General features: G+C 36.8%; 1 protein-coding gene across 3 annotated transcripts in view; it reads right to left on the reverse strand.

The window, feature by feature from the left end:
* Window positions 1-21027, reverse strand: part of osbpl5 (oxysterol binding protein-like 5) — a 58203-nt gene extending 37176 nt beyond the window's left edge. The window contains exons 1-2 of one of the 3 annotated variants that reach the window (XM_028451575.1): window positions 20800-21026; window positions 8666-8727 (exon numbers count right to left, since the gene is read on the reverse strand). The gene's annotated coding sequence lies outside the window, so the exon portion shown is untranslated. Of the gene's footprint in view, window positions 1-8665; window positions 8728-20799 lie in introns of all 3 variants that reach the window. The other 2 variants (XM_028451577.1, XM_028451576.1) reach the window with 2 other exon arrangements.
* Window positions 21028-25333: the final 4306 nt, after the last annotated feature.

Here is a 25333-nt window from a genome sequence, read left to right on the forward strand (position 1 = left end):
TGATGTGTAGAAGACCATTTTTGAGCATTCTTTATTTTAGTCTTATGTGTAGTGTTGGCTATAACCTTAAAACACACCCATTTGTTTTAAAACACAATAACAAAAGTCACATCCATGATTTTCAAAGGATAATGGTAATGGCTTCGAGGTGGAAACATAAAGAAGCACTGCAGGAATGTGTGTGTGCTACTTCGTTTATACTGACAGTCAGCATCAAGTCAGCTGTTGCTAACATGATGGCACAGATTGCATCCAGACACTCCCTCATCCTTCCATCCACCATCGAGCATCGCCGCCTACGTAAACCCCCACCCCCGGTCTCCTGTGACGACCGCACTAATGGATTGCCATATGACCTAGATATGCATACAGCAAAGCTGGATGGAGACCATGAACATTAACAATAAATAATGCAGCATGTTCTAAAAGGCCACTTAAAAAACTATTTATACTGTATATATAACTTAAATATGAATATTCAGAATTTGTTGATGTAATACTGTCACAGTCAAAAAAGATATAAAGATAACACAAAGTGTGAATTTTTGCAAAAACAATTTAATAATAATGATCATTTTATGTTTTAAAGCAGTTATTTTCCACCACTGTGCTACAGCACAACAGTGTGATGTGAGAGTTAGTCAGGTGTATTTTGGGTGAAATTGTCCAATTTCACTTAAATGTACAAAAAATATCCCGACAGCAAATTATATTAGCTGTTGGATGTCTGTTCCAATAATGATCCTGCCCAGCGGGGAAGTAGGCAGCCCAAAAATAGATTGGCAGGCCACATGTTGGAATGACGATGAAGCCTAGACAGCAGCGCGTAGAAAAGAATCTGTGTTGAATTGCAATGTTTCGTCCATAAAGTTAGTGACAGAGTAACACTGGGCTCACACTGAAACGCACTTAGGGGGAAACATGAGTAAAACTACGCCTTAAGTGGTGATTAAATTAACTGGGAGCCGAGTCTGATGGGTCAGACCAGCAAAGCTGTGTGTCGGTGCAAGTGAAACCAATTTCAAAGCGGCCTGACACAAATAAGAAAAGCGAGTTTGGGAGCTGATTTACAAGTTCAGTTCAGAACCTAAAAATAGGTGAACACTGCACACCAGTGTGTCAGTGGGTGGGTGAGCATTCACATTCAGTTTTTTAAGTTTTTATACATGAATAAACCAAAAAAAAAGTTTATTCAGGTTATCAGCTTCATTCTAATTTACCCTAACTAGAAATTAATTTTCCATTGCATGTGCCGCATAATGTACATATAAAAGTGTAATTTTGTCAAAATTGAATGGTTGAGGTCGGCAATATTTTGGTAACGTGAAAAAAGTCCTCTTGTGCTGTATTAGTTTTACCTGTTTATATCACACATGGTTGCTAGGGTCCAATACTGGATGGTCCAGGGTTCACAAATACTTCCCGATTGCTTTTATAGATTAAATTAAAAAATGGAAAATTTGACAAGTCGCTGAAACACAAGTCCCAAGAAACTGTCTGAAGTAAAGTTTGACCTGGAGGACAGACTGGGCCAGCTGGCTATGAGCACAACTGGGTCTAGACCAGCAGTAGCACTTGCCTGGGAACCAGCCATAGGAATTTAAAATCAGACTGAGCTAATGGAAAATGACTGTGTGCCTATGTCAGACACAGTCCCTAAGTGTCCAAAAAACCCAACAAACAGCAGTGAAGTGCACATGCACATACTCTATTATACAATGAGAAAATTGACTCAAAAGTATCACCAAGCAATAATAATGAGCATGCTGCTGCCATGACTATGACTAGTTCTCTAACATTCTTCTTTTACTACTACAACGACTACTTTTAGACAGTCTACACTCATCCATCCATTTTCTGACCCGCTTGCTCCTTTACAATGTCATGGTTACAGCCTCCCACGTATTGATGGGGGGTTGTAATCGACAATGGCCTGTGACAAAATTAATGCAGAATCCCTGTTTCCGGGGACTGTTTATTAGGTTCACCACCTGCCCCTCTCCTGCGCTGTCTGCATTAAACACTGCCTAAAACACCACAAACCGTCTAAACTGCCAAAAAACTACACAAATCATCACTGACTCCTAAATACAGAGCCACCAGTGCCTGCTTAACTTTGCTGTGCCTGTAAAGCTCCATCCGTTTCTTGTCCAGCGCTGCAGCACTCCGTGAAAACCTGAGCAGTTTTAATCATCTTCACCTGCTCAGCGTTTGAATGACATCTCATCAGAGCTACAGAAGATCCGTGGGAAAAGACGAGACCACCGATGCCAGGGATTGTAGAGTCAGAAACATTGTAGGTTAATGATAACTTCTGATACTGTCAAATATTCTGACCGCTAATGGTGAAAAAAAACTGATGTATCCTTGTGTCCATTTACTGGAATGATGTCATCAGGATGATTAAAATAAGTCTTTTTACACTCTCGGAAATCTCGCTCTCGATCACTTCTCACGCGTGAGTTCAATGGTAAACTCTAGAGCGACAAACTCACCTTGGCTGATGAGTCTGACAGAGATGTAGATTACCGTATTTTTACCATTAGAGCACTGATTTCTTGAAAGATTCTTTTTGTGGAAACATAGTATCTGTCTCCAAGGCAGAAATGCCGTGTTAGCTGCTACAGCTAATGCTGCACAGGAGTTGAAAATTCAGGTTTTTCTTGACTTTTTAAACAGTGACTAATCAGCTGATCAGTGCGGTTTCACTTATTGACCTGTTTAGTGTCCATCTTGTGCACTCCCTTCAAATTTGTAAACTGAATTAAAATAATAGCTTAATACAAATAATAATGGACCTGGTTAGTGAATGGTGGACCTCCTCGTAAATGTACATTTTCAGTGAGAACTCATACTGTCCGTTTCACACTCTGAAATCTTGCTTGTCCCATCAATAATAATGATACATTTTATTGATAAGCGCTTTTCAAAAACTCAAAGACACTTTACAGTTGTTAAAACAATTACACAAATCAAAAAAAGAAACTAACAATAATAAAGTCAAAAATATAACAATCACAAGTTAAAAGTTTCTCACATCGGTTTTACAAAAGCGCTTGGATATGTGCATCATAGGGTCTGAATTTAGCCCGCTGGAGACCCAGGTAGTTGGTGTTTTCGTACATCAGGTGTAACCTGTGTGGAAGCGAGGGGAAAGCCCTGCTGAGCTGCTCCCACTGGTTTTTAAAAGTGCTTGGATCCACCGAAAGTGGCTTCAGCGGAAATCCTTTGTCCCCCTTGAGTCTGAATATGTGTAACATTAATAATAAACACTATTAAAACAATAAAGATCTCTGGAATAAATTTTCAAATGCTGTTAGGTTGGAAATATCAACAGGGTGAACGAGCTTGTTTACGTTTATATCCCTCTCGACCTATGACCCCCCCAGGTCACGCATGCACAGTTCCAGAGTGTGAAAAGGCTAATAAGGTTAATTTAAATTAAGTTGATCAAAACTTAAACAATAAACCTGCTCAGATTCAGTAAACCATTGACCTCTGGGGGGAAATTGGGTTTTTACTAAACAGAGAAAATGGACTCAGCTATTATGTACAGTACCTGTTGTATGGAGAATAAATGTTGAGATGCTTTAATAAAAAGGAAAAAAGAAAAAGAAAGAAAAGCGTAACCGTGTCTTTACCTGATAAAAACAAAAATGTCTCCAGCAGCATTAAGCTTTGTAGATGGAGTGGTGATATCTGCAGGTAACATTATAGCATAATGAATATTCCTAAAAGTGATTTTACCAAATACATTTCCTAGCACCGGAACAAAAACCTCAAGTGTAAAATACATGATATAAATTAGAGCGGAAAGTGAGAGTATGATCCCCACAGGGTCATTATCATCATCAGTCTTATTATTGATGCAGCTGTGTGCTGTTTATTCACTCCATAACAGCATGTGGCAAGTTGCATCATATCATTAAAGAGTGACGGTCAACCAGATCTTTTCAGAAACACTGGCTTAAACTGTTCTTCTTTTTTGACTGACTTTGTTGATCTACTCCCCAAAAAACCTAAAATCTCTTAGTACTACCTCTCTGTAGTATTTTTTTCCCCCTTTCTAGTTAATAACTTTAAAAAAATCAGAAGCTAAACACTGGGCCAACTGCTTTCCTCAGCTAAAGAGGATCTTCTTGTGTGTTTGTGCTTAAAATACGAGTTGTGAGTAGCTGGAGGGAAAGATGATTTCCAGCAGAGAATCAGGCAGTGAATGTCTCGTCTTAATAGAGGTAAAAAAACATAACAGATGACAAGGTGTTAAATCAAATTACTTTAACGAGGCACACGCGAGGACTAATATCATCAGGGGACGGGGGAGATGAGCCATCAGGAAGCAAATAAAAACCGAGGGTTTTAAGAAAACATAATCACTGAGTTCTGAGTCAGTAAATAATTAGAGGATATTTCATACACCCAGACAGACGTCCGGTTTATTATCGCAAGCCAACATAATGAAACTTTATTGTACCGAAATTACTATTGGGGAGAGAAAAAATAATCGTATAAGTGAGATCTAATCACCCTGCTGCTTTTACATTACTTCAATATGTGATTTTCCTTACTTTCTAAAAATTACTTTAAGTATTCTTTTTTTAAATTGCAATTTTGATAAAGTCCTACCCTGTGAGAGCTCTTGCAACAATAGACAAGAGACAAAATGTGTTTATTGTAATTTAAACTAAAAATTTTGAACTAAAAGCTCAAAATAATTAGGTTATCAAAACCTTGACTGTAAAAAGTAATTCATGAGTAAATAAATGTGTTTGAGTGTTTGGTTGAGCTCCAAGAGAAAAGTAATGAATTCTGATTTTAAACGAGAGATAAACAACAAGAGCAAGTCATGGCCTACTGACATTGATGATTAAAATGGAGTTTGTCATAGGTAATGCATTAAAACCTCTCCATTCCTTTCTTGTTTAAGATTGCAATGGATTTCTTATCCATCAAAGAAACAAACTGAACGATAGAATAACCCTTAGGGGCGGGCACTGTTTCCTTTCACTTACAGCAAAGCAAGGAGCCTGGTTACACCACGTCACATTGATGCACATAAAAAAGACAACAATGACATTATGTATTTGAAGAGATTTACAGATGGAACTGTTGTGATTTTTTTTTTTTTCAGGAGCATATGACGTTTTTGTCTTAATACTGTACACATCTTAATGGCGCGTTCACACCAAACGCGACAAAAGTGTCAAAAGCGGCTGGTGTACATTCACAATATATGGTGGACGCGCTTCTAGGGAGTGTCGGAGGTCCCACTGCGCGTCTTGCGCCTCCTGTGCGGTGCATTTTGAAGCTTTTTGCGCGGCAGACGCTTTTGACGTGCGTCCGGCGCCTCCAACGCAGCCAACGCTGGAGTTGGGATTGTTGAACTTTTGGGGCAGATCGCGGCGTGTCGACCAATCAGGAGTGTTCCCCAACCGTGAAGTATTCAGAATAATGAGAAGAAAAAAAACACTAACTGGAGGCGGGGACAGATGGACAGGCACTCTTCTGCTAGTATAGAGCGCCTGTAGTTGGGGACCTGGTAGAAGATGCGAGTGTAGATGCGGGTCAGTAGGTCGTCAAACTGGGCAAGGAGAGACGGAAGTAGCGCTGAAAGCGACTCTCGTCCGAGCGCAGCTCTGGTGAATCCAGAAACGGCACGAGGCGCAAATAAAGCCAAGCCACTCTCTTGATAGTGTAGAGTTGATGATCGCCACAATATCATCCATTGTATGAACTACAACAGAGAAGCCCCTCCTCTCGACGCGCGTCCCAAGCATCTTCGACGTTGGTGACAAGTGTCTGTATTCAATGAGCACAAGCGTCCAACTACACGCGTGAGGCACAATTTTGATGCCAAAAATGCGTTTGGTGTGAACGTACCATAAGGCTCACTTTCCTAATGTAATTAGAGTAGAACTAATATCTGCCATGTGTTAACCTTAAAGAGGATGAAGCTAATGAGTAAAAAATTGTTCTGGCTGCACTGTAATAACAGTCAATAGTCTAAAAAAAAGTGGAAAGTTAGACACACCATGAGCTTCAGCAGCCTTTAGACATTTTAATGGCTTCCTTTGGGACATTTTTTTTTACAGTTGATTACATATCATAGAGATTCTTTATTAAACTCTTCTTTATGCTTCAGTAGTTTTCCGTGACTTTCTCTAACTCCTGTCTTGTTTCAGCAGTCTATCTTAGTCTGAGGGGTGGTGGATTATAGTCACAGCTGTTATGACTACTATTGTAATAATGTTCTTTTACTCAAGATGAGTTCCATGATTTCTGTGTCTTCACCCTTTGAAAGTAGATATTTGAATTTGTATGAGAGTGTGTGGATTACAATGATTACTCAGTTCAAGTGCGGCCGACATTCTTCACTCAAAATGAGTATTTGTAAAACCTATAACTGATGTTTTTTTTTAAATACATGTACACAGGGTTTCCCCCAGAAAATTTGCTAAGCCTAGTAATAGCTACAGTAGCTGCTGACTGAAAGAGGTCGTGGGCTGATATTTTATGAAACATATTTGTGCATGTAGGTCATTCCATTAGTGTTATTGTACGCAAATCATTTATTTCCTCATTTATGATAAAATCATTTTCTAACAAAAAATAAAAAGCACACGAAAAGCAAAAATAACTACAATAGTGTTTTTACTTTATTTTTCCAAAAAAGTGTTAAATCTGTGGCCCTTTGTGGTTTGATGACAGTAAACTGTGTACTTTTACTAGTCTATTCCTTTCATGAAGTGGTTAACGTTAGCTCTTCGCCCAGTCCTTTGTGTCGGTGGATTAGCTTAGTATGCTTTAGTAGAGTACTGTCACCGTGATGTGAGTATTTTGGGTGGATCTGATGGAGGAAGTTAGACTGGTTCACTTTGTTGGATGGGTGTCTGGTCTTAACCAAGTAGCAGTGCAGGATGTATCGCTGCTCGTCAAAGCTTCAGGTAGACTGTGTTGAGCAGAGCTGCGTGTGTGAGCGGCGTCAACATCGCTGAGTTCCAACGCTCGACCAGCGACTGTAGCATGGAACTCTTTTTCATCCAAGGTCATCTCTTGGACCAGAGACAATGGGCAATCCCTGAAGTTTATCTGATGTATTTACCTGCCTGCTTCATGTTTTGTGCCAATGGAATCCTGTCACTATTTACTTTTCTGAATATCTCTATCACCCCTCCCCACCTCCCCAATAATTCAATAAAAGTTTTGATCACAAAAAAACATCTCTGAGCTCCCAGTAACATCGCTGTGCTCTCGGTAACAGCGCTGAGCTCCTAGTAACAGTGACATATTCTTACCAGTGGGAATGTTTTTGATAATATATCTCACGTTAATCACGTCCATAACATGCATACAGCTCTGGGCAAAGATATGTAGAAGGTGGGATGAGCCACTCCTCATAAAAAAACAATGTTCAGCTCTGTCCACAGCTTGAAAAAGACGGTTGAACCATAAAAAAAACCTATTTAAAATAAATAAACAAGTGACGCTTAGCCTGGCGGGGGGACAAGAAAAGCCTGGCGGCCCGCCAGGCCTATAAAGCACTGAGGTAAACCCTGCATGTACAGTATCTCCTTTGGGATTTATTGTGCTAAAAAAAAAAGCAATACATTTTGAATTAACCCTGCATTTAACTGGTCATTCACAAATTTAAGCATTTATTCATTGTTGATTATCCTGTGATGCAGCTCATCCCAAGTAATCTAATGTTAATTTCCCACTGCAGTAACCCTGTAAGTTGTGAGGCTAAAACTAGATGGATAAGTATTATTTATTGTCACTACTGTACTTTGACTGACTGATACAAATGCACACTTGAAAAGCCGGGTATGTTAAAAGAAAGATAATAAACTACCCCAAAGTGCAATCTAGTAACCAGATAGGGGAAGTCAGTACTTACTAAAAGCATGAAAAACCTTTGTTTTTTTTAAACAGGCAGAAACAAAGACAGTAGTAAGGCTCTGAACTATGGGGTAAAGGTGCTGGCATTTTCTCTGGTTAATGAGTAATTTGCTATTAAAACTCATTCGTCCTATGCTGTAAACACATGCCAAGATAAGCAGCCTTGGCAGAACTACATCCGAGCACCTCCTGACAGATTCAATGCTAGACAGTTTGCTACTATTTAAGTGCCATGTAATTGAAACTACAGCTGAATTGTGAAACAATTTTAAGATGTGTACATCAAAATGCCTGTGTTTTTTGTCAAATCTGGTTAAAATGTAAAAAAAAAAAAGTTTGGTTTCAAGCAGCATGCTCATACGAGCTTAACAGTAACAGGTTCTTTTAATGTAAGGAGACTAAAATATGCAGAATATTATTGGAAAGTAAAAAAAAAAAAAAGAACTGAAACTAGTTATTACACATTTCCTACTCTTTTTGGAAGTATCATTTTGGAACTTCTTGCAGCCAAGTGTCCTTGTACAACCCCAAACATCAACTCCCTTCTAACCAAACTGAATCAAACACACTCAGTGAGCTGCTGATCTCACTTCTGCCTCTCTATAAATCTGCTCTGTCTGTGCACCAGCTTTGTAACTCCAATACTGAACAGTTATTATTACATGAAAACATTATAAAAATATATTTGATTGCTTTGAATCTAATTGGCATCCACTTAAATGGAGCACAATTTTCTTTATTGACGGCGGTTTAAAGCTCAACTTACCTTTCACCTGAAACGCAGGGGAGACACCATTAATGGGCCTTTGATGGAGCTGCCTGTCTCACCTGCACATATACAACAAATAGTCCCATTAAAACCCACCAAGAACAAATAGACAGCGTTTTCTCCTTCCCCCATGCTCCTCCTGATCACACCACTGTGCGAAGGCCCCACCCAACTCAGCCACAGTCCTACAGCTCCTGTTAACATCGGCCTGCTTTCTACCTGCACACTGCTGCTAGTCGTAACATTCACTGGACTGAAGCCAGGCCAAGCTGAAGAAATAAACTGATGACAATCATGTAATATCACACATCATCAAAAGGAATTAAGGAGAGTCGTTTTGAAGACATCAAAGCAATAAAATAAATGTGTTTAATGTTTGGTCATGGAAAAATACTGCCAACAGTCAAACATGAATCATCATATACTCTGGAAGTAGAACCGCTATTAGCAAAACAAATACAGATCCAGCTAGGAAGTGAATACAGGAAAAACTGAAATATGATAGTATAAGTTTTACTTGAGAAACGGTACAATGAATAAATTACTGAACATGGACGGAAAGTTTTTCATTGAAACCAAAACGGGTGAAATTACATCATTTCTGAAAGCTCCAAAAACGCTTTGCTGGAAACTCTTAAACCACAAATTAAAATTTGTGTATAAATCCAATTTTAAGTCGCCATAAAGAGATACACTGTGTTACAAACAGAATCTAGCTTTATTAATCCCCAGAGGGGAAATTCAGTTGTTGCAGCAGCATGATTAAACAAGAGTAGACAGTAAGAAACAAAATCAATACCAACATCAGCATTTCACTGTTCACTTTTCATATTCCTAAGTTCCCTAAGAAGTCAAAAACCTTCTTTAAAGGATACTTTAAATGAATTTTACTGCAAGTTCTATCAAAATATCATATACCGTATTAGAGGTTTATTCAGGAAACGTTCTTTAAAAGTCCTTGTACTTCCCTCATGACTCAACTGCTTTTCCCAGACTTCCTTCCCATCTCATATGTAAACAGTAGTGATGCATTTTCGGTTTTCGGCCAAAACACTTTTCTCAACAAAACAATCCGACCGAAATCGGATATTGTGATGACGCGAGCAAACGCAGCGGTCAGCGCGCGCGCTTATCTGGAAAGGGACCAACTTGTCCAGAGACTCACAGAGCGGCTGTATTTTAATACACCTGAGCACTAGAGCGTCTTCTGAGCAGAGTTGACGTGACTGATTTGTGTCACGTCGACATGGACCACACAGCAATCTGATGCGTGGCTGCACCTCAGCCATCTGTCATCTGTCAGCGTATGTTCCACAAAAGTCTTACTTCATCACGACTGTACTTGGTCCCCGTTATAAAGAACAATGGATTCGAACATAGAGAACATACTTAATTTGACTCTCTTTCAGCAGCTCTTTCAGGCCTGTACACTATTATTTAATGTATGAGTGGAGACAAGTTAAATATTTGTTATTATTCTATTTTATATTGTGCATTGTTGGACTGAGTGATAAATACATATTTCTTTGAAGTATTCATATTAATTTAAAAAATTGCAATGTTTTAATTTTAGTAAGGTCAGTACACATTCAGAGCCATATACAGCAAATGCAATGGGACTAATCATTTTCATAAACATGTCTTTCTTTGTTCTCCAATGCGCCATAACAGCTTGCTATAACAACTTGAGTGGAGACACAACAAAAGACGCTACAACAAACATCCTTTAATAAATAAAACAATATTTAAGAAAATGTGGGAAATTTTTTATTTTTTTTATTTACAAAAATCTGAGAAATTTAGGACTAGAATCAACGACTTAACGGTGGCCGGCTTCCCATGAATTGTAATTTAAGGTTTGAAATTGTGCGAACAAAAAAGTACTTCAAATGTGTACTTTGCATATTTTGTTCATAGGTAATACATTCAATTAAACACATTTTATGTTATATTGTTGACTAGTCTTGAAAGAGCATTCTAAGCTATCATTGTCATTCTCCCAGTAAATAGCTTGAGAAACCATAAGAAATTCCCACTCCATTGGATTTAACAACGATGATCACAAGCAAACAAGTCTACAAAAGGTTGAGCACTGGTGAAATCTTCCTACTGATCATAGGAATAAGCTATATACAGTAACTTGAGAATATCTAACCTAAATATGAAGTGAAGTAAAAGAAAATCCCTGAGCTGAAAGTGCTTGAGGGGCAAATAGAGGCAGAACAGAGGCATTGGGACCAAACACAGACAGCAAATCAGAAAAGACAGACATTGGGAGGACGTAAGGAAGGGTCACGTTAGGAATATTTCGGAGGGCTATGGTACGTGCCACACAAGAAAGGCGGAGAAAAAAAAGACTGCAAATGTACAAAGTGTCCTAGCTGGGAGTAGAGGAAGACGCTGTGACCTAGAAAGTGCCACGATTTGGATGGAAGGAGTCCAGAATCACATACTTCTTGCTGTTCCACATTTGCTCCCTGAGACACCAACTTAAATCTTCTATTCTCAGCGCGGCACCAATTTATTTTGCTGTGAGACTTTGTGACTGAGCTACATCTACAAAAATGACACTGTTACTTTCCTTCACATGACCTCTAAAAAAAAAGGAAGCCTTTTAAAAGTCAACTTCAAAAAAAGCTTCTATACAAAAAACATTAACATGTTCTCTATGAAAACAATCACTAATAATATCCCTTAAATTAGATTTTCTTTTCTTTTTGGGGGGCTGAAATACAACTAACAAAGCATTTTCTGTACTTTTCTGTCTATTACCACACAAGTACTAAGTAACATTTACTTAAGCCCCTCCAGTTTGCCAACTTTTCCAGGATTAAGCAAAAGACTGGCTCACTGGAGGGGGTTCTCATGTTTATAACTGCAGCTCTAGCTTACTTAAAACAAAACAATGTGACAGGTGGGGAGAACAATGTAAAACTGGACAGTAAAGTGGGTGGAAACAAAGGGGACAACAGCTAAAAATAACAATCATGAAAAACACATTTAAAAAATGAAAAGAAAATGAATTACTTTCTGTCTTCTTTTATCTAATGCGTTGTTTTTGTTTCAATGAGATCCTTTGAGGTTCATTTTATCAAGACGTGATAATAAATGTTGAAAATCATTTTCGAGGTCAAGCATCAGCAGTCTGCCTCATCTCCATCCATGCATGCATTCCCACTTAGCTTATTAGAATCTCCGGGTTTAGGCAGGTCGTACGTTTGAAGGACAGATATTTTTAATTAGCCAATTATTATTCACAGTCCTTCATTTCTTCCTATACTTGAGAATGTAATGCAAGTGGCTGTGCAATTCGGGTACCCAGAGAAGCCTTTAGATGTACAAAAACAACCGGTAAAGCTAGATAACACAGATCAAACTTCCATTCTATCACTACAGAAAAACCCAACAGCTGGACAAACTAGCAGCAAACAAGAACAACATAGATCGCAGGGCACTTAACAGTAAGTGCACTCAAAAGCCTTACAGAATAATTATTGCTCATCACATGTGCCTTTGCCCTGGGGCAGCTTGTTTATGTCTTTAAGTTCATCCCAAAGTAGGACAACAAGTCTGGCAGGCAGATGTTCACTTTGACCACAGGCGGACGACGAACAGGGACTTTCCCCCAATATTTGTTTGAGGATCAGCGACAAATTTCTTGCCTTAGAGGCAAATTCTGCAAGACGGTGGGTTAGGATTTGGTTAGAATTATCATTGACTAGGGGTGTGTATTACCTGGCATCTGGCAATACGATTCGTATCAGGATACATAGGTCACGATACGATACGATATATCACGATATTAAAGTATAAGGCGATTATTGCACTTTTTTTTTTAATATATGACTTAAGAAACAACTAATCTGTAAGTGTGTAAACGTTCATGAGAACATTATGTATGAAATATATTTTATTGGCAAATTTTATACACAAAACATTGGCTTTAACGCGCCATGTGCCAACAACTTAAAATAAAAAAATAACATACAATCTCCCAGTGGCTTTTAAACCAACTCTGACTATAGTGCAACTAAACTGAGGTATATGCCTAGAACAACAAACAAATGCAGAAACTTAATACTTTGTTTTTAGATTTTATTGAAAAAACACAAGCTGGTCAACATGTCCAGGTTTCAGTACACTTCATTGTGGACATACAATGTCTCCTGCAGAGGAAAAGACTTTCCTGGTTAAGTACAGGTGAAAATTATTAATAATAATAATAATAATAATTATTATTATTATTATCATGATTAATTTTTTTTAAATAAAAAAAATCAATATGGAAGCATTGAGGTATCGCGATATATCGCCAAATCGATTTTTTTCAACACCCGTATCATTCACAATATTATGAAACAAATATCTTTATACGGAATAAGGGCAAATCAGGCGTGAGCCGTTGTATTTGAGTATGTATCAGTGCAGCAAATTGAGCAATGACATTGATTCACCTCACTATTTTTGTTAAAAGCAGGTGTAGGAAGTTGCCAGCTCTAGTAGCTCATTAGAACAGAAGCTGAAATCCAACATTAGCAGTCCCTCTCCAATATTAACAAGCAATTTTGATAATACATTCAGTTATAAAAGATATTGTTGAATTTAAATCAAAGTTGTGTCTGTGATTTGACAAACACTTTTCTATCTATTTAAAACATGCTCTTAAATCATTTAACTTTAATCGTGTAGCATTTGTAAAACTTCCTTTGAAAAAATATCCTTTAAATAAGCACAGAGTGACTAATAATGGACATAATAAAAATGGGAATTTATTACTTGTAACGAACAGTGTCTCTAACACAAAGTTGTTCTTTATAGTAAACTAAAATAATCTACTGTAAAATATGCAACCTAAACTATGGTACAGTTAGAATATTTGTGTAAAATACATTTGCAATTTAAAATTAATTAATTAGGAGATAATGAAGACTGCTGCGCTCGCAGCATGAACTGTCTCACTGTGGAAAATATTGAATAAACTGAAAGAGGACACACAGATTGATCGATACAGGAATCCATAAAACCAGCGCTCACAAAAAGAAAAAAGAAATAAAACACCATTTGCAATTTAACAATAACAATATGGATGAAAACAATGTTGTCCCTTTAATTCATTCAACTTTAGAGAGTAAAGATCAAGCAACTCTCACTACATCTATACAGAGAATCAACATGACTCTCCAAAGAGGGCATTACCATGACGATGATGTCATTTACCCTTTCAGCCAATGGGCCACAACATTTACATCCCTGATAGTCAGTACATACGTAGCTTATAGAAGAATTCTTTCTGGGGCAGGAGTTTTCATTTTTTGTTAGCAGGTTGGAACATTAACAATTCAATTCATTTGCAATTAATTTGTACTGTTTTGTTTATTTATCTATATTTCATTTTCTTGCTACCGTCATTTTAGTATTACTGTTTTTATTGTTCTTAATTGTATACATGCATCAAAATGTCATCCTGTGTACTGTGTATATATGAATGTTGGTCTAACTTTAAATCTACGTCTAAGTCCATTTCTAAGGCTTTTTTTTTAACTTCAGTCAGAAAGAGTTTGAGGACTGTTCCTAATGTGAGTCAGCATTCCTTTATATTTTATTGGCATTCAAGTAGTATATGGAGCTCTTAGCGAAAAAACAAATCAATAAATTAAATGCAAAATCTAAAAAAAAAAGTCAACCCTAAAAAACACTAAAACCATTAACACACATGGAGCTAAATAACAATACAATTCCCAGTAGTGATAAATGTCCTCTGCAGCAGTTTATTAAGCTTTGGTTTGTGTATAAAGTGTTATTGTTGAGAACAAACTAATGGAGTTCTGTTTAGTAGTCTCACAGCATCCAGGAGAAAACTGTTTCCAAGTCTGGTGGAACTTAGAACCAAAGCTGACAGAACAGAGACGATTACCCTGTGTGTAGCACAGTTAAAAATATATACTGTATTTAGAAGTATTTGCTTACAAAATAAAACACAGATGCTCAATCTTAAGCCTTGACACTGTAGTTTATAAGCATCTGACACCTAAAAATTAAAGTACATCATTATAGGCAATATTGTCTTTTTCTATATCGCCTAAAATAGAAATCTCAATGTATTGTAAATCTAGATATATATCGCTCAGGCCAAAGTAGTTCTCAAAAAAGCAAGTCTGGATATAAATATCTATCTGCAAGTAACATGGACGGGATCTTCTTTGCAAATCACAAGAAAGAAAATTGTGGAGCAAATGAGTGTCTTAGAAAGAAAACAAAAAAAAAACATCCTTGCTGGTTTACAGACTTCACATGAAGTGCTAAAATTCTAAATTTTACGTCTTGGAGGAACTTTTCTAGGGTAGAAAGAAAATAAGAACCATCCCATCTGATTAACTGTTCCAGAAAGATTCATTTTGTCTTCTTTTTGAACAGTGTGTTTAGTAGAGGTTTCGTTTATTCAGACAAGGCGATCAGCAGAACTCCTCTGAAGAAGACTGGCAGTCGACAGTCGAAAGATGTCAGGAAATAATAAAAAGAAATCCTGAGAAACCTTGTCTGAATAACTGAAACCTCAACTTAACAAAGTGTTAAAAAAAAGACAACAAAATTAATCTCGCTGGAACTATTACATGGAAGTCAAGTGAAACTTCAAAGGAACCATCAAAGGTGATCAGTAAAACTCCTCTGAAGAAGACTGAATGTGCGATATTTTATCGTTTATGATTTATCGTCAAAAATATTCTCACCGGTAAGAATATGTAATCCCACGATATAAACGATAAATTCCCACGTCGGAAAGTAGCGAGGGCCACGGGCCATCTGTCCCTCAATTTAGCCAAGAATGTCTATAAAATCCTTGTTCCACAAGGCAAAACTGCCCCTGTTTCTGGAGCGGGAGCTCCGCAGGAAGCCTTTGCGGCCGCGGTGTGCACCACGCCTCACACCCACAGACAGCGGTGCTCGTCACGGCTACCTGAAGCTGCCGAGCTGCAACACATCATGGACCGCTACTTGGTTAAAACCAGGCAACCATCCAACAAAGTGAACCAATCCACGTTCCTCCGTCATGTCCACCTAAAGTTCCACAAACACGGGGACAGAGATGAACCCGTAGCAACGATTATGAACTGGAAACTCAACTAAAGGTAACTATGCTAAGCTAACCCACCAACACACAGACTGTTTGTAAGGAACCTGTTTACACTTTAAGTTGGGAATTGTTTTATTTATTTATAATTTTTTATTTATCGTGATATTTATCGTTGCCCTGAGATGGACTGGCCCTGATAAATGGGAATAAGCGGGTATGAAGATGGATGGATGGATGGATGTTTATCGTTATTGTGATAAATACCAGAAATTATTGGAATAATTTTTTTAGTCCATATTGCCCATTCCTAACTGGCAGTTTACAGTCGAAACATGTCAGGAGATAAAAAAAAAATCCTGAGAAACCTTGTCTGAATAAGTGAAACCTTAACTTAGCATACCGCTATATCTATCATTTAATTAGTTTTTCATCAATTAGTTACCTTGTTAGGCTTCCTTATCCATAAATATGTTGGTATTAATGTCTTTCAAGTGGGCACTTGAGCCTTTTTCTGTTAGTATACTACTTAATTTCAATTTATTAAATAAAAAAAGGAAAATGATACTCAAGAGATACTGTATATATTTATCCGTTAAACTGTAAATTTAGGGTCAGTGTCAGTATTTGGACTTGGTTTCTATGTGTATTCTTCAAATCCCAGCATGGAATCTGGGACATCTGTTGCTCTGTCTTCCTGCGAGAAAATGAGTGAAAAAGAAAAGAAAAACACACCACCACCACCACCACCACCACTACCACCACTAGCACCAACCTCCTACAGAGTGACTCAAGCAGCTCTTCATGTTCTCTCCTCCTCTTTCTCTTTCCTCCATTCATCAGCACTCTCTTCTGATTTGTCATTCACTGCTGAGCAAAGCCACAAGTCTAGTTGATAGGCTTAGTGCCCAACACCCTTAAATGTCCCCACCTGAGATTAGAGGAAGGCAGACACTCACGTGGCATGAACAGGCACTTTGTTTACGGACCAAAAGAGAAAACCTTTAACATAATTAGCAACGCCAAAGCTGGCAAAAATAATGAAATGTTATGTTTAATCTCTACTATACAGTACATTAGGCTTCAATGACAGGTATCAGGCCAATACTATTGAAAGCACAGGTGAATTGAACAGATAGCCATGCATTGTAAACAGAAGGATTCTATTGTTGACAATTCCATGACCCAGTTTGATCAGCCAAACAATATTAATGACCTTCAGCTACTCGCCACGTTTCTCTCTCTGAGTCACTGACATTTGATATGCAATCAATTATTTTTCTAAGTCAAATCGATCTGACAGCGTATTGTTGCCAGATACATAAATAACCTTTATCTCAACTTTATTATCCACTAACCAGTTTTGTATTCATGTATAAAATCAAAAAGGAAGAGACGAAATCTTGCACAATTGGAACTTATTTTTTCCCCCCAAAGGCATCTGTACAAAATAAAAGGTTTGTCAAAAATGTATTTTATTTTATTGTATTTTTTAATAAAATAACACGGATGAATATGTTTCAAAATAAAATAAAAAAATGTATCAGGCTCTAAGTACAGCTAAAGTTATTAACTCTAAAATTGATAAAATAACAATGCTGTTTTGGCGCCGTGCTTTACGTTAACTCTGGTTGGTCGACCATGATTGTTGTTCAGTCATTTTATATTTTGTAGATTCACAATGTCCGTTGATCATTCTAAAACAAAAAAATAATAATTTACTCAGTACTGGTTGGATATAGAAATGTAACAAATGATTTTATTTCTTTTAAAACATACTTAACAACAAGTAAAATTATTTATTTAGAAATATAGTCAAAAAAGTACAAGTACCCATAAAAGTAACTCAATTACAGTAACGTGAGTACTTGTAATCTGTCACTTTCACCTCTGCCAGTAACCATAAATGCACCTAGTCCAGTTGTGTTAAAAGATTTTCTTTTCTGTGAATGTTTACACTTATTTTAGTGAAATTATTGCTTTTATTCTAAGTATAACCGTTTTAATGACATGTTAAGTGCATTGTATTTGAACGAAAACTGTAATTTTCCCTCCTGTTACAAAGTTTCCCCTAAATTCTCCAACTTTGCAAACCCATCGTTCGGCTCACATCCTTCTTCCAAATGTTTCCTTGAAATATTATCTGTGAGTGCCATATTCCTGCAACTCTGTACACAATTACTGGACACATCTATTATTGCCAACCCGGACACACCATAATATGCACTGATTGAAGATGTTACTAAAAATAAACAGAAAGGAGAAAAAGGGGGAAAGAAAGTGCATGTGCTAATAATAAATATTAACTTGATTCGATACATTCCCAAATATAAAAATTGTCCAAATTGGTTGAAAGGCAATGGTACTATAGTATCCATCCATCCATTTTCTGGGGTACTATACTATTATAATTCTTATTAATAACAACAAAAATGCCAATAACAATGTACTAAGACATTGTTGAAAAAAAAAATCATTGATACACTATATCACATGAGGAATAAAGATAACAAAATAATAAAACAAAAATATGAATAACCGGTAAATGTAGTAGAGCATGGCCAATTAATAAATAAATGAAAGATAGCTAGCTAGCTTTATTTCAGACTCGGGGTTCATAAAATTCATACAACCAAACAAACACAAAAACACATATATAAAGGTCTAACAGTCATATATATACAGTATATATATATATATATATATATATATATATATATATATATATATATATATATATATATATATATGTAAATTTTAGAGCCCGACTGATTGATCGGCCGGGTTATTGACCAATGTCAATTAATTGGTGATAACTAAACCTGGCCGCACAGATTACCGTAATCGATTAGGATCTAACGTGGACTTGATGTTTTTAGATTTTGAATAACCGATCTGAGGAAATTACAATTAAAATTCCAATTATTATTTTTGAAAGTGTCCATTCGTACGATTGCCGTACGGACAACCCCTGATGCTATTGGTATGTTTACCGAAGTACACGTACATAGCATCTTAGGGTTAGGCTATAACCCTATATCACAACAATTTTTAGGGTTAGATTTACGGTTAGGTTTAGTCCTAGTCACGTGACCTAAACTAGCCAATAAGGGGCGCTGGGTATGGATAGAATGTCGGTATATTGATATGGCAACCATACCGATAGCCACTGCCATTATTTTTTCACTGAAAGTCAATTACAATTACATTCTCAATTACTGAAGTTCAAATTCAATTAATTACAATTACTGAACCTTAAATAAATAACCCCATAAAACATACTCTTCTATTAGCATCTCTTATGATAACGAGTCAGTTTTGACTGTGTCTTAAATCAGCTGTAAAATACACTAAAAAAATGATCTAACATCCAATTTGTTTTTCGTCTCTTGGTTACCTTGTTCCCACTAAACATCCGACATCCACTGACCTCCAGATCACGTTCATAACACGTAGGTCGGTCTGGACCACACCTACATGTCTATATGACATCCAAAATCGGCAAAGTCGGCATCTGAACATCATGACCACGACCTCATCTCAACCTTGACATGACATTCAATGTTGGAAGTAATTTGTACTTAATTACTACTAAAGGAAAATGATACTCAAGAGATACTCAATATTACCTGCAGCACTTGAATATATGTATACATTTATCCTTTAAACTGCATATGAATATGTATATATGAAACATATTTTAATGATAGTTAACTACATATGAGTAAGCCATAGAACTGTAACAATATTCCCTAGTTTTGCTTTTAATAAATTGTAGTTTTTATAGCATTTCCATGCCAATAAAAAACAATTACAAACTCTATTACCTGAACTTAATTAAAATTCAAATATGATTACAACTGATGTTTTCAATTACAGTTACAAATTACAATAATAACAAGAGTCCCTGGTCACTGACAGGCACGTGGCGTTCACATAGACTCCGCCCCTTCCCTCGTAGTGTGGCACTGGCCACTATGAAAGCAAGAGGCCCTTCGCCAGCTTGTGGCGCTCTTGCCTAATTATGCCATAATTGTTAGGGGTGTCCAGATCCAATATTGATATCGGTCCGATATCAGCCAGAAAACGAATATCGGATTTTATCGAACTGCATCTAAAATCGCTGATGTATATTATATTTTATTTATTCAATTGTAGAATACTGTAGATCTTACGTTGAAGGTTAAAATGTATGTAACTAATTGGTTAATAATAACTAGGTCAGTTTTTCCTCATATCTACTGTTGCTGACTATTTTGTTTGAGTAACATCACTTGATCAAACCTTTCCACACTACAAACATTCCACACTACAAAATAAGTAATAAAAGTATGTATGATTCGTTCTGATATCGTATTGGATCGATATCTGTATTGGCCAATACTCAAAACTGCAATATCGGTATTGTGTCGGAAGTGGAAAAAGTTGTATCAAGACATCCCTAATAATTGTCATTAACTATGTAATACCCGATTACAATTAGAACTGACCCCAACTCTGGTCCGTGCCCGCTGCTCTGTGTGTATTAAAAGCTGGTTGTTTTTCCAGGTGATGATCACTTCCAGTGTGTGACTGTCACACCTTCGGCAGGTGATGGAGGGGGGTGTGCCCGGCCGTGAGGGAATCAAACCTGGCTGCTGTGCCCTTGTTTGTCTCGGCATGCCCGGACATCGGTTGCTATACAAACGGTGACAGCCAAGCAGCAGCAGCAGCAGCAACAACTAGCCGCATGGGACACGGTCTGCCCGGAGCTGGTAGCACCAGGCTAGTCACGTTAGCCACTACCCAGCCACACAGCGACAAACAGCCACACCAGGATAACCTAACTCAACAAATCCCTACCAACACAACCATAGAACACTGATTCAATCCTGGAAGTGGGAAAAAAAAAAAAAAAAAAAAAACTATCCACCTCGTTCTGCCTCTGGGTCTAATATTCCAGCCCCGCTAGCTAGCACACTTTAGCCCATAAACCAGACATTAGGTGTAATAAACACAAGTAACGTTTGCTATAAAGGGAGTTATTAATAACATATCCTCTGTGTGTGTAGTAAAGACTTACTCTTTCTGGGCCCTCATGCAGCCGTTGCTCAGCTTCTCTCCCACACCGGCGTCATAGTACGGGCTGAGGCTGAGGCAGGCGGAGGGGTCGTGGCGGACGTGTGGAGAGAGTCAGCCTGGGGAAGTTGCTTCGTCTCAACATGGAGAGAGTCAGCGAGGAGTGGACTCACTGTGGAGCCTTCTGCTGCGGTTCATCTGACCGTACGCCCCGCCAACAGGGATCTGGCGACACCTCTGGCTGTTCGGGCGAACTACACTTACTGCAAGCTGTACACTAGTAGTTACAGTGGTCTAATGCATTTGTTTTCAACCTTGTTTTCATACCAAATTATAGCACCACACATAAAACAATCTTAAACTAGAAAAACACTGCAGACCTCCACCAAGCTCAGCTAACACACACTACTGTCACAGTAAAATGGAAAAACTCAGTATTACCATGACTACCTGTTAACATTGAGCTGTTTACTCTGAGAAGCTATGACATCATCAACTATATATATATATATATATATATATATATATATATATATATATATATATATATATATATATATTCTCTTGTGGTAGCCAGAACATCACCAAAAATTAATCACCTGTTCCTTGTCCCATTTATCAAATTTTATGAAAATGTTATCCAAATTCGTTCATTACTGCACTGACTTACTGACTGACAGATAAACGGAGGGTAAAACATAACATAACATGACCTGCAGCTGTGCGCACTTTGCACTTGGCGGAGGTAATAACTGTATTCTATACATTCACTTTCTTAAATATAAATCTACTTCAAATAAAATGCATCTTTGTGCACAACAAACATTATATGTGTTTTGTATATGTGGTTTTGTGTTGTTTTATGAGGTTTTTTTGGGGGGGGTGTATTTTTTGCAATCTTTTTTTAAAATTTTTTTTTGTTGTTACTTTGTGTATATTTGTTGACATTCTGTGCATTTTGCAGTCGCTTTGTGTCTTTTTGAAGTTAAAATGAGACAGAGGGCTGCCAGTGTCCCATGTCAGCTGTGCACGTGTAAAATCACAAAAAACATATACATTCACAGAAAACATACATACATTAAATGGCTCCAGAATCACACAAGACAACGACAAGAATAACTGAAAAAAATATATATAAAATGACAATAAAAATAATTCCAAAAACACAAAATAATAACAAAAAGACCAAAGACAAGCACAGAAACACACGAAATGAAAGAAAAACCTTCAAATGACATCAAAACACACAATGACTCAAAAAAAGCACAAAATGAAAACAAAAACACAGAAAATGAGAGAGTAAATCTACAAAATGATCAGATTATTTATTATTCAAAATCCTGACATGAATGTTGATAATGCAGCTGTTTATTGGTGTATTTTTTTTTGCCTTTTATATGTTTTTAAAAGAGTCAATTTATGCATTTTGCCAGTTGCCTATGTCTGGTTAGGGTGTCAAAAACACCCAAGTAGTTGTAGTATTATATGTTTATGTGGTCGCGACCGAGCTAATGTTCTCTCTCCCCACCCTATTTCAGCTGAGATAAGACAACTGAAACAAATGCATCATGGGAAATGAGGGTAAATGCCAATTTACAGTCTTCAATGTAGACGTTGAACGTTTTATCAATCTGACTAATTGTTTTTTTCTTTTTATTATCATGCTTAAATACAACAAAGTAGAGCCATGTTTGAAAGTGGATTTTTAAATACACAAAGTTTTAGTTTAATCGTCATTTCCTCATTGTTGCCTTTTGCATTTCCAGGCTGAAAGCTACAGTATCACATCCTCACCTTTGGGTTTACATTTGTAATATAACACAGTAGCACGGTAAACAAGAATGAGGCAATAAAATGTCAAATCTATTTTTAAATCCGTCATGTGAGTATGAGACGCATAAAACAAAGCTAATGTGAAGTAGGCCACGGTGGGGGGAAGGGGCAAAGAGACCCGAGCAGAATTAGTTGTTGTTGAGGTGGGGAAAATTGGGACAGACATGCACTGTGTGTAAAAATAATGCTCCTTTCTGATCCAAGATGCCAAATATAATTCCACCAATATTTAAAGCTGTGGTATGAAGTCACATGGAGATTGTTTGGCCTGTAAACTGTGAGTTAGGAGCCCCGTGGAACGGATATAACCAGTAAAAACAAATAGTTTAAGGAATTGTACATTTTCATACAGTTTTAAAGATATTTTCTGTGTTGACACATGTAGGCAGAGGTAAAAGTAATGTATTACAAGTATAGTCAAGTTACTGTATTCAGTTGCTTTTGTGGGCACTTGTACTTTTTTGAGTATTAACATCAGTAATTATAATTGTAAAGTATGTTTTAAAAGAAGTAAAGTCATTTGTGACATTTTTAGTTTTAGAATGATCAAAGGACATTATGAAACTACAAAAATAATGAACTGACCTTCAGACAACAATCAAATACATCACATCATAGCCGACCAACCAAATGAAATGCAACACGCTGCCAAAACAACTCTGAATATAGGTTATTTTTTTTTACTTTTAAATTTCATAAATGTATCTATACTTATATCCTGATAATTCTTATATTTTGAATTTAATCCATTGGTGCTATTTTAAAAAGAATTGTACAATTTCACAAACTTTTTATTTTATACAGGAAAATAAATGAATTTCAATTGTGCAAGATTTGATCTGTTCCTTTTTACCTTTATACATGAGATTTTTACATGTATTATAACAATAATAATAATACACTTTATTTTAAAAGCACTTTTCAAAACATGTTACAAAGTGCTTTCCAAAGGCAAAACAAAGGAATCGTGGTGAGATTTATTACCAAAAATAAACGTGGGCGGTAACAAGTAACTTTTACTTTGAGTGCTATTTAATTGAGCTACTTTTTACTTGTAGTTGAGTATTTTATGTATGACTTACTTGTACTTGTGTACAATTTCAATCAAGTAACAGTACTTCTACTTGTGAAGGATACATCAGTACCCAAACACCTCTACATGTTGGTTAACCCTCCTACTGCATCTTTACAACAAAGGGACAATGTCTTTTAGTGCAGGGGTTCTCAACTGGTCTCATCCTGGAACCCACATTTTGTCATTGGGTCCCACTTTTTTTTAAGAATTCAACCAAACAAATTTAGTTTCTTTGTTGAAAACACACATAAAATCTTTTTTTTTTTTGTTTTAAAAAAAAAAAAACAAACATAAATCTATAGATTTTCCTGTGCAACATGCATTTCACTGCATGCCTGTCAAAAGAAAAGTGTTTTTCAAAATAAAAGACAAGTCCAACACGAGACATTAAGTATTTATTTATTTTTGACCAGCTGTCCATGACCCACTTTTGGGTCCCGACCCACCAGTTGAGAATCACTGTTTTAGTGAATAACAGCAGAAAACACACTTGTAGCACAAACAAATAAATGAATACAAATATTATCTTGGCACTTACCTTTCCCCTTAAGGACTTGTACATTTTCCTATAAAATCACTCCATTATGTGTTGGGACCTTTTATGCTTTGCACACAAATGTTTTTTCTTCCTTCATCGCGTGTCAAGTCCAGTCCATGTGTTTGTATTTACTGTCCTTATCAATAGAGCAGATCACCAACCACAACTTCCCTCAGCAATTACTTCTAATTACACGGTTTACCATGCCCCACCCTTATGCACTTCTACTCCCCTAACAAACAAAAAACATAATGTCACAACCTTTTTTGTCCCCCTTGTTTACATTAAGTTTGTTTTACAGCTTTTCCTTTACAGGTGCCGACCACTTCTTCCACATATCCCACTTGATAACAGATGACAGAGGTACAATGTTGTTTTCTTTTATTCTTCAGGCCATCACACTGTTAAACTTATACAACAAAGGCTACAAATTGTCTTTATTGAATTCAAAAATAAGGGAAAGTGCAATTAAAACTGTTTTCATACTTTAAATTCTTCCAGAACATTTCTGTACAATACTCAGTTGTGGCACTAACTTTCTGTATACACTTTTTATTTCATATTTATTTCTTTTGTGTCCCGGTTTCAAGAGCTGGATCAAGTTTGCGTGAAAGTCAATATTTAAAGAAATGAAAGGAACCCAATATTATATTGTCCTTAGTGCAGGCGTCAAAACTGAAAGCTGCACGTCCACAGCAATATTATTTTATTATTGTTTTATTTTAAATCCATAGACAGCTCAAGAAGCAGATGATAATTTATTTTAATATGCACAATGGATAATGTATTGTTTTGAAGGACAATTAGAAAGCTATTCTATTCAACTAGCCATGGTAATAAATCATGAGTTTATGGCTTTTTTTTAGGTATTTGTGAGTATAATTACTGCAGGGAATGAATATTAGTAAACTCTGATGCTTTTGTGTGAACAAAACCGTAAAAAAAACTAGAATAATCTTTGTGGTGTCCCTTTTGTTTGCCAGTGTGTTCAAAAACTGTTAAAAGTTGAAGAATGTATGACACATAGAGTAGTGTTCAACTGAATCAAAAGGACGTTAATGTCATTTCATGAGACAGAATAAGAGACGTAAA

Source organism: Gouania willdenowi, chromosome 6, assembly GCF_900634775.1.
Source record: "Gouania willdenowi chromosome 6, fGouWil2.1, whole genome shotgun sequence".
NCBI lineage: Eukaryota > Metazoa > Chordata > Actinopteri > Blenniiformes > Gobiesocidae > Gouania > Gouania willdenowi.